The sequence below is a fragment of the Coregonus clupeaformis genome, chromosome 37, assembly GCF_020615455.1.
Source record: "Coregonus clupeaformis isolate EN_2021a chromosome 37, ASM2061545v1, whole genome shotgun sequence".
Classification (NCBI taxonomy): domain Eukaryota; kingdom Metazoa; phylum Chordata; class Actinopteri; order Salmoniformes; family Salmonidae; genus Coregonus; species Coregonus clupeaformis.
The window spans coordinates 20,213,027-20,221,538 of record NC_059228.1 but is presented as its reverse complement, the minus strand read 5'-3'; the positions used below and the strand labels follow the sequence as shown (position 1 = coordinate 20,221,538).

At 42.5% G+C, this 8,512-nt stretch overlaps 1 pseudogene; it reads right to left on the bottom strand.

The window, feature by feature from the left end:
* Positions 1-6,181: 6,181 nt before the first annotated feature.
* Positions 6,182-7,505, bottom strand: LOC121553254 (annotated as a pseudogene).
* Between the last annotated feature and the right edge of the window lie 1,007 nt (positions 7,506-8,512).

Genomic DNA, 8,512 nt, shown 5'->3' with positions numbered 1-8,512 from the left:
ATCCAAGAGTACAGTAGATTGTTTTTCTGGTTCAGTCAAAGGTTAAATCACAGGTTAAACCCCCTATCAACACAACTATCAATGATTTAAATTAGCTGCTAAATCACTTGATATAATCTAAACCATTATAAGTTGTTGTCTACTGACTTAATCTAATTAGTTTGTTTGTATTAGCAGTGGTTTAAACAAACACCAATTACCTGGCTAATGACCTGACTGTTAGAGAGCTGCCTGTGGTTGCTCTCTCCAGCTCAGTTGATTGACTCCTCTCACGGCCAGAGCCACTAAGCAGCTTCTACTGAGCTGCGTGGGGCAGACATTTGCGAATCAGCCTAGTCGTGATCAAATGTTGACACAACAAAGCAGCAATTAGCAGGCGACGAAAGGCTTATTTTCATTAATTGTCACTATGGGTGGTTAATGCGTTTGTAATAGATAGAGGATGTTTAGTTGATTAATACAACTTTTGTGCTTGAACCAAATATTTGAGTGCTTGGTCAATATTTGTGCGTCAACAAAAGGAAAATGTATGTTTCCTTTTTGTAAGCCAGTAATAGGAACATGAGGTGATTTAATGTACTGAGAATCCTTCTCATAACAAGAGAAAGAATGCGAAGGATTCTCTCACCGGTGTAAATCTCCTGTGTTACCCTCTAAAGATTTGTCCTTAGCTGTTCCTATTGCAGAAGACACATACTTAGTCTATGGCATGTATTTTGAAAACAGGTATACTTCAGCATGCTATACACACTGTGCTATTTACTCAATAGCGCTCCAAAACCACAGAATTTGTAGGCACATGCACAGTCATCATCAGGTTGAAATAACGGCAAATGCCTAGTAAAGACATCCGTCCACTGTGTCCGCAATGTGACCAGATTTCCTGGTCCCTCCCTGTATGCAAATGATTTGACAAAAATAATATGTATTTATTTAAGACACATCATGATGCCATAAGTCAATGGTGCGACCTGTCAATGATTTTAGGGGTGGGATAATAATTATTTAAATGGTTTCTCTGTCCAGATCCGTCTACACTTGTAAGATTTTCAGACTCAATGTGTACCTGACTAACTCCTGAGGTCACAATGAGTCTTTTAATCATCTACACTTGTCCAAAAATGTGTGCACAATCAGAATGTGGACAAGATCAGGACAAATAATGTATGTTAGCACCAGTTATACACAGGGCTAAGAACAAGCATGGTTCTCATCAGGTAAATTGAGCTGGAGCTACCTAGAGCCAGTAGCCTGATGACTCACACTAACTTTTTCCGGTGCTCTGTCGTTCGCTACATACTTTAGTCTGAGACTGCCCTCATTGAAGTCGTTTGTGGTGACGAGGGGCATGATGGGCGTTGTATAAAACAAAGTAATCAGCGATTGGATCGTCTGTAACCAATCAGAGTATCAAAGCCAATGACTAATTTTCAAAGATGGCCCCAAATGTGTTCGCATTCAGTGAAGGGTTGGGGAGGTACTCAGATGCATACTCATTGCAGAGAAGAAACTAACGTCCGTGGGCGTGACGTAGCGTTTGGCCGGCGCAAGGAGTCTGGGTAGCCAGGCAACAGAGCCAGGCTCCTGCACCTTGAATCAAAGGGAGAGCCAGGCAGAGCTGAGACCCAGAACCTTATGAGTCTAAAGAGAAAAGTAGAATAAAAGTAGGATAAATCAAGGTTAGGGTTAGGGTTAGGATTAGGGTTAGTGTTAGGGTTGAGCCTGGGTGTGGACATGAAGCAGTTTTGGGGAAGCTACTCTGAAAATATAGTTTTCCAAGCTACCAATTACTTCACACAGGAAGAAGTTGAGCTACAGTAAAGCTACACCTTAAGAGAAATATAGTTTGTTTAACTAAAGTTTCTTTGAAAAAGTAGTTCACTACATCAAAACTACAGTACCTCATGAAAAATGATCATATCTAAATCTGAAATGTCATATAATACAAAGTTAAGAAACATAACTGCAAGAACATCATTCTGGAGTCAGATGTTATCAGTGTATTGAGAGCTTTGTGACAGATAGAGAGTGTTATCAGTGTAGTGAGAGCTGTGTGACAGCTAGAGAGTGTTATCAGTGTATTGAGAGCTTTGTGACAGATAGAGAGTGTTATCAGTGTAGTGAGAGCTGTGTGACAGCTAGAGAGTGTTATCAGTGTAGTGAGAGCTGTGTGACAGCTAGAGAGTGTTATCAGTGTAGTGAGAGCTGTGTGACAGCTAGAGAGTGAGTGGGTCAGCTTAGCTCAGTGGTCAGGGAGCCCAAAAAATAACAGGGGGAGTTTTTTGCAAAGAAATGTTATATATACAGTATTTATATATATATATATATATATATATTTTTTTTTTATGTAGTTGGTAGTTCTAGTAGTTAGCTACACCACTACATGGCAAAAAAGTTATTAACTACTGAAAATCCTACTAAGATTTTAGTTGAGTTAAACTACCATCAAGCTACTTGCTAACCCTATTTGCTTGATAAACCTATTTGCTCCTGTAAATCGCAATAGATAAGAGCATCTGTTAAATGACTAAAATGTCTACATTCGTAATTTAACCCCAGGGTCCCTTGCTTACATGGGGAGAGAACATTGTGAAATGTACGGGCTGGGAAAAAAACCCTGTTTATATATCTGAAGGGATGAGTTTATTGACTAGAGGTTGTTTTTGGATGGAATTTAAGTAAACTTCATATGGACCTTCAGATAAACAACCAATGTCCTAAAGTCTCAGTACCTATTATAAACAATTTGGCAATGCTGCATGACCTGGTTTCTTTAGTTTTCATGCTAGAGTTGAATTGCCATCAGCACTTTTTTCTTAGCAATATGCAATTAGCGAAGGGGTCAAAGGTTAGACAAAATTTAAGCCTGAGCCTTACTAGTCACTCAACAGATCCTTCCACTCCCCCGGATTACAGAATGGAAACCCACTGATGATGGATTTGACCCCCCCCACCCACACCCCAACTCTTCGTCCTCCCTCTCCTCAGGGACCAGACTGCTGCTGTGTCATGTCTTCTGTCGTGTCTCCGTGTCTCCATCTCTCCTCTCCTCTGTGTAAAACACAAACATACGTCCATTTCCTGTCACTCTGCTGGGTATTATGCAATGACGGAGTACCTCAGTTCATGCCAAACGATTACCTGGTGCTGAAAGGTGCTCAACAACTGCATTGTAGTTGACGAAACAAACACCGGCCCCGCAAATTCCAACATGAAAGCTCACTGTGCCACACACCAGGCTCACAAACATGAAAGGCTATAGTTTGATCACCATAAAAAAGAGTCCACCTTGAGTTCAGCGCAGTTCAACAACACACCTTCCCTCCCTTTAAGTACTTGTAATACCTGACATAGTTCACTCAGGGGGCTTGATCTGTGGATGAAAACTAGGCAGTGAACCTGGGTCCATGTAGTCGAGGAGGCGGCCCCCAAACATTAAGTGTGTGATAGGTCAAGTCCCACGCAGTGTGTCCTAATAAGAAAGGCCCCATGAGCAGAGCAGACTACAGAGAGAGAAAGAGAAAGTCCTGCCTGTCAATTAGAATCTCCCTTCGACTATTCCGCACCAGTAATCTCCTGCGTTAATATAGAGTGGCTGGGTTCTGGGGCCACGTAACCGTAGAAACTTGTCCCAGGGACTGCTTAAGGCACTGCTTGGGTCCTTAGCATCAGGGGATGGTGCAAGAAGTCTAATGGGGCAGCTTCTGGGGTGTTTGGGACCTAATGTTCAAGGAGAAGACTCCACTACATGGCTGGGGCCATGCCCTATATACCTGGGTCATGGGGTGGAATTAAAAGTGGGGAAAGGGGGAATACCATAGAAGAACGGTTAGAAGGAAAGGGCTAGACAGAAGGAGGTAGAGGGGGGTATGAGTATGAAAGCAAATCTGTCATCAAACAGACCACATCATGAGAGTCTATGAACTTAGGTAGTGTGGGTATGTGACCAGTGATGACTCATTATAACAGGGCTTTCACATTGAACAAAAAGTACACCAAAATATTATTAAGGATTTTTGTGTTATCCTTCTGTTGAGAGAACACCTGTAATGATGATCTTCCTCACATATGTTTTATAACTTTTATTATGGCAATGTAACTATTTATAGTAGAATAAGTAATCTGACAGCATTATTAAAACAAGTAATTAAAACGGAATACTGCAGCACAAATGTATTAATAGAGTACATAGCACAGGTCTTAGAAATTAAACTTTGGAACTCAGTGTGTGTTTGAGGTTCTCAAACGAATCTCCAAAATAAGTTTATGGTCTGAACCAGTGTTCATTATTCTTAACACAGGGAGCAAAGCCTCCAATGTGTCCCAATCCTCAGTGATCACTTTCAAAAGAGAAAAGAACACAAAGAAAAACCCTAACAGGAGCAAGGATAAACAACGGGGAAGAGAGAGCGAGAGAGAGCAAGCAAGAGAGAAAGAGAGCGTGAAAGAGAGAAAGAAAGAGAAAGAGAGAAAGAGAAAGAGAGAAAGAAAGAAAGAGAGAAAGAGAGAGTGAAAGAGATTCTGGGGTGAGGGACACACACACACTGCTATCCTTTCCACTAGATACAGCCCACCCTCATCAATGCTGCAGCCCTCACTGCAACCCCTACAATATGCATACAAGCCATGGAGTTATTAATTAATGTAGAAGGAAGTAAAAACATATGTGGAAATGTTTTTCCAAACCTCCTGACATGATAGCTTCAATAAGCCAGTGCTCTTCCCACTGTCTCTGACAACGCTCCGCAAAAGCCTCCCTTTACCACAGAAGCGTCTGTGGGTTGATTTGCGACTGTGGGGCCTGTGTGTTTGTCTTGTTAAACATTGACACCCAGACCTGCTTTCTGCCCCCCTCCCCCCCACACACAACCTGCCTGGGAGGCAGACAGTGTGGGAGAGTGTGTAAATCACTGAGCTGAATAGGGAAAGGTCTGGCTGTGACAAGTCGCAGCAACTCTGGGCGTAGGTCTCTCCACTGACCGCAATCACTCCCACCGTTAACAGTCCACATGCTAAATTCTCACTAACACAGCATAGACTAGATTGGTATTCCCTATCCTGGATTTGAGCTATTGTTGGGGCCAGGGCATAGCCTTTGTGCAGCTTCCACACATTGGGGATCTGTATGACGCAGTGATCTTTTTACTGTATGTGATTAAATGTTCTTCATTAATAATAAATGTCAGGTAAACGTGATACCAGTTTCAAACATTTAGTTTTAAGGTCTCAGAACATTCTCCATTCAGATTCTCTTAATTATTTAAGTTGTATGAAATGACTTCTTACTTTAGTAACCATGAAACCATATGTTAATTAAAACAAAAAGCAAAAGAAGTGATCAGCCCAGCAGGAAGGCGGCCATTATATTTCCAGTTTCCATGGGCCTCTTCTCAATTAGATTTCGTTGACTCCTTGCGACCTCTTCTCCCGTCCTCTCATCGCTTCCTTTTGAAAAAGTCAGAAGAGGAAACATGGAAACAACTGAGCTTGTACGAAATGTATAGATGTGTGAAGTGGTGAAAATAAATGTAGGACTGGCAACAGCAGGGTTGGTAACAGTAGGGTTGGCAACAGGAGGAGTTTATTTTGTAAAAAATGTGTTTGGAGAACTTAATGAGCCAGCGGTGATCCATCCACAGAGATCTCCTGATCTAATAATGAGCTCAGTCAGACCCTTATGAACACTGACTACAACAATGATTGTATGTGAGTGCGTGCATTTCAAGGTTGGGGTCAATTGAATGTCATGTTTTTTAATGGCAGACGTGCATAAAGATGGCAGCCTCTATACACTTACCACAAATGCCTCGTTTGCTAAGTTTACTGTATTGTAGCTTGTTCTCTGTATTTTTGTATCTGTATTAGCACAGTATACATTATCCCAATTCTAGCTCCAAGCAACAATTTGAAAAAACTAAAATTAGATTCAACATGAACTTTAACTCAGGTCATACAATCAAAATAATACTTCTCGTAGCATAACCAAGGCATACAAAATAAATGCTACCTCTCAACACAAACGTCAGCTTCCGGGTCACCTGCACCTTCCCATGGGCGGCCGCACTTCAAACAAAGGAGTTTGGAATCAGGGAGCGCATCACATTTCTCAAAATAATACGCAATTAACAAGCTCTCAATTAGGAGCACATGGGCCAGCATACACACTCTGACCAGCGACCGCTCAGCCTGGCATAGCTGCAGCGATTTTAAGTGGCGGGGAAAACCTGGATGAGGTGGTTTCATTCCTCTGTATGTCCAGTAACTGCTCATCCAGGATGCTATAGAAACAGTGGTTCTGGGTGCCTGTAACCTCCTGAAAGAAGGCAACACTGGGGCCAGTGGAGGGGTCAGTAGGTGGGATGCCCAGGTGTTTCATACACTGTCCCATATAGACATCCTCTAAGAAGAGGGCTTGAACATGCCTGGACACCTCCACAAGCTTCCTGGGGAGGTCCATGGAGAAGATATAGCTGTGGCCCACAGTATTAGTTGGGAATAAGGCAGAGGAGGCTGGTGGGGGGAGTTAAAGGAGGACAGGCTCATTGTAAAGAAACGGTATCAAACATAGGGCCAGTAACCGAAAGGTTGCTGGATCGAATCCCCGAGCCGACAAGGTAAAAATCTGTTGTTCTGACCCTGAGCAAGGCAGTTAACCTCCAACAACAACTGCTCCCCGGGGGCCGATGACGTGGACGTCGATTAAGGCAGCCCCCCGCACCTCTCTGATTCAGAGGGGTTGGGTTAAATGCGGAAGACACATTTCAGTTGAGTGCATTCAGTTGTACAACTGACGAGGTATCCCCCTTTCCCTTCCCTTTGTTTGATTGTTCCATTTATTCCATTCCAGCCATTACAATGAACCTGTCCTCCTTTAGCTCCTCCCACCAGCCTCCTCTGATACACAGTCTCAAGAAAATCCTCCTTGGGAATGTATTATTTATAACAGGGTTTGAATAGATCACCTGTCCAGTCATGTAGTTCAGCTTTGAAGTGTTAAGCAGCATGTTGATCAGGTTGTGCACCTTGAGGAACACCACGGCGTCGATCTTCATGGCACAGGAGGTGTTGGGGCAGCAAGAGCTCAGCCACTCCAGCATCACCATGGCCTTGATGGTCAGGTTTTTGTAGCAGTTCTTGATATCGCTCTGCAGCAGATCCTAGTGCTCTTTGCTCTCTTGCTGCACTTTCTCCTGAAGCTGCCCCGTTCCCTCTCCATTGTGCATTCTCAGCAGGAAGAACAGACCCACCTCTTTTCCCAGTACCTGTCTAGCACTACCCCAAGTACTGCAGGCAATGTCAAGCGCCACCCTGTTGTAGGGTGCCACTGGCATTATCAGAACCAGAAAGGGGTTCTGCTCCAGGCATTTCTCCGGCTCATCCAGGATGAAGTGGTACTCATTTGGGTTTTCTACATGGTACAGTCCTGGGGACACATACTGGGCTGGAGTGGTCAGTACTGCCTTGATTTCTGAGGTCAGATTAGTGATGATGATCAGTGCTGTCATGATAGTTCTGGTTTCGTTATTTATGAAGTTTCTAAATTGAGGTTTCTGACCTGTTGAATGGCTGAGTGGAGTCGGTTGCACTGTTGAACTGGCCCATTCTGCAGAGAGATTGGTGTAGATGATGACAATCACTGTGGAGGAGTATGAGTAAATAATTGTGGAAGCGGGACAACCAATAGTATCTCCCACCTTCTGGCATCTCCTGACTGGGAGGAGAGTGGGAGATAGGGCTTAATGGATTATTGTTTTTTGGGAAGAGATTTTACACTTTAAAATGTATGTCAGACAAAAACCAATGATTGCAAAGTTAAACAAACCATACACCTATATGCACAAGGACTACTTTTAATAATTTTCACAGAGAATTTAACAAAAACACATTTACTTGAAGAACAGTGCAGATGCAAAGTTTGGTAACAGAATGACGACACAAACAGCACAAACTGTCATTCAGTTACCAAACTTTGCATCTGCACTGTTCAAGTAAATGTGTTTTTGTAACATTTTCAGTGTAAATTGTTAAAAGTAGTCATTGTGCATAGAGTTGTATGGTTTGTTTAACTTTGCAGTCATTGTTCTTTGTTTGACATACATTTTAAAGTGAAAAATCTGAGTTTGTCACTCTGTTACCGTGGAATTGCCCTCCTATGTGTGTGTCTGTTTTGTGCTGAACCACCAATGACCTCTTAATCTCTGCCTCAGGTGAGCTTTTCACAGGTAATGGGTTTTACATAGGGACATATTAATACTATAATTAACATGGAAACAAAGGGAAATAATATGTTAATAAAAGTAACAAATGCACCTGTCACACATTGACCTTAGTCACACGTACTGTGGAAAGACTACATCACACATTGATGAAGGCCTAATTAGGTGTGCTATGAACGGATAAATGATTATGAACTAAGCTAATGGCTAACAAAGGCAGTGGTAGGTGGAACACATGGCAAAACAAATCACACTAACAAAGGAAATACATACAGTAGGTAAAGGTCAAGATTGAA